We start from the raw sequence: 2,741 nt of genomic DNA, 5'->3' as shown, positions 1-2,741 counted from the left end.
ATTCTCAATGTATAATTCCGACTATCATTGAATGACGGCTGCAATGAATAGAAACATTGAAGCTGGATTACAATTTGTTTTTAATAATTTCAAACCTGGTTTCGAGTAAAAACAAAACTTTGTGATGTTGATGTTTGCGGCTGATTAATTGCGTCATTCATTACCATGGCCCCTAAATACAGAGTGGTTTATATTTTGTAAAGCAGAGGCTTATGGGAGACATACCATCCTTTGTTAAAGTGGTTGTATAAGTAGTTGGGTTAAGTGAGAATGTGATGGTACATGATCTTGGACCAGGTGGGGCAATATACCATGTACATATGTTACTGTGGCTGGTTGTACCATCATTCACTGCAAATCCTTCAGCTGCATCTGAAGATGTAAAAAGTTTATTGAATAAATAACAAATAAAACATAAGTAAATAAATGAATGTAACTTTTCATGTATTGAGGCAAACGCACCAAGTTCACCAACCAATGTGCCATGGCAACAGGTGGCACAAATGATGAGCAACCATGATAAATAATAAAGTAATTGGCACATCAAATATACTTCCCATAACACATCAATAAACACCCAGATACTAGTTTATAAATTTATTGCCCACTATCTATTTCAAGAATTCAGTTGCTTTAACACTTTTTTCAAAACAGCAATAGAGTGTAAATAAAAAAGTTTAGGTCTTTTGTTTTTGATTTAGTAAAACAATAATGGAAAAGAAATTTACAATTAAACATTTTATGAGATATCAAAGTACTACATATTTTGTTACTCGGAAAAATGTTTTAAGATTTAAAGTAAAGTTAGACAACAATATGGGAAACAGTAATTTCATATGATTACGACTCACAGTGTATAATCAATGTCTTGCTGTCTCTTCCCAAGTTTGAATATTCCTGCATGGCAGTGTAGCTATTTATAGCTCTACATTCCACTATATCTCCATTGTTTGAACTACTCAGTGGATTGCTTGTCCATGTGTTCCCAACCACCTAGTAGAAACAACTAAATAAATACCAACTTAATATTTTACTTCAACTTTACTGTTTGTTTTTGTTGATTGAAATAAATATCAACTCTGTCCCAAGAAGGTACACCCCCAGTTGCAGTACATTGGAATGTAGCAATGTTTCCAGCACAAATGGTATTGTTGCCAATCAATGTAGCAGTTGGTGCTAATAAAATAGGTGTATGTTATTGCATTATAATTATCAGCAATCATTAGTCCAGCACAGTTGGTTAGCGCGCCTGCCTCTAACCCAGAGGTAATGGGTTCAAGGCCCGTTGTTAAACTGTGCAATTACTTATATGATTTTACAAGCAGCATAAATATGTAGGTATTATGACTATGAGCACTATCAGCAGCATTATCAACTTTTATATTGATGGTCCTATTTATACTATTTATACACCTACCTGACCAACATTGAACTATCTTTTCATTCTCCCACTCTGCTGTAGCAAGGCATTTGGTTGCAGTGTTTCCAGTTGTTCCATTTACATAAAATAAAGTTGAACCATGGGAACACTGGAAGTTAGCTTGAGTGTTGTAGACACCACTTGATGGGTTGACTGGAACATTGTTGGGTGTTGGAGATGAACAAGCTGTTAAAAACAACTTAGTTTATAGCCTTATTAAATTGTCTTTAATTATAAAATACCAAATTTAAATTACAAATGATCTAGTAAAGAACATTTATATTGGTTAGGTAAATTTATACATAATTTTGCCCTACTACACACAACAGTTTGGCAAACAAGAACTTCAGGGAAAAAAGTTTTTAACACAAATGAGAAAAATTGTACATATTTTTTTTATTCTTTTTTAAGCTAATTAATAAAGTCAATGAAATAGTATGTAACTGTTATGACCCAATGTTTACTTAAATCCAACCTTGAACTGAAATATTCTGAGCAAAGCAACTTGAACCACCATGTTTTAGCTCCAACCGTGATTGATTGAAAGAAGAAGTTAATTTGTTGGTAACACTGAACGTTGTTGTGTAGCAACTACCCTTGTATTGACAAGTTGCATTGTAACCTGGTACAAGGGTGGCTGGTTGGCATGGGTTTAGCCCAAAGTTTGTTGTAAATGTAAATAAAGCAAGAGTTGTCCCTGATGAATCTTGGAAATTCCATGATAGAGTCTGTGGTGATCCACTCACACAGAAATATACCGAGTACAACAGCCCAGTATAATCAAGTGCCCATGTATTTCTTGATGGGGTGACTGTTGGGTTGGAACAAGTTGAAGAAGCTGGTAATGCAATTTATATTAAATACATTTTCATAAGTCCATAAGTCACTCTTTAATAATCAGAAAAAATTACCTGTAACACACAAGCTTCCAAATATCACCAGCATCACTATTTGGTAGGGATGTGCTGAAGTTGTAAAAGCTCGGGTTCGCCGAGCGCCGAGCTTCAACGAAAAGCTCGGCACGAGCCCGAGCCCGAGCACCTATGACGTCATCAAGGAGAAAGGCCTACGAGAACGCGTTCATATTCAGTCGAAAAGCGTCGCTAATTTAAATATTACAGAGCACGTGGTTTGCGGTTAAAAAGACGTCTCGTTTCGTAATTTCCAATAAAAAATATTTAATTAAAAAGTATTTATAACTTTTGCAGCCAGTGGTGCAACTAGCGCGTTCAAAAGGGGTCTGTCATACAGATAAAAAACAACGTTATCTCTAAAGCGAAATAAACGCTTTAGATATTGGTTTTGCACACTAATCTTTTTA

Source organism: Ciona intestinalis, unplaced genomic scaffold (assembly GCF_000224145.3).
Source record: "Ciona intestinalis unplaced genomic scaffold, KH HT000413.1, whole genome shotgun sequence".
NCBI lineage: Eukaryota > Metazoa > Chordata > Ascidiacea > Phlebobranchia > Cionidae > Ciona > Ciona intestinalis.
Note: the sequence above shows the minus strand (reverse complement) of the source record.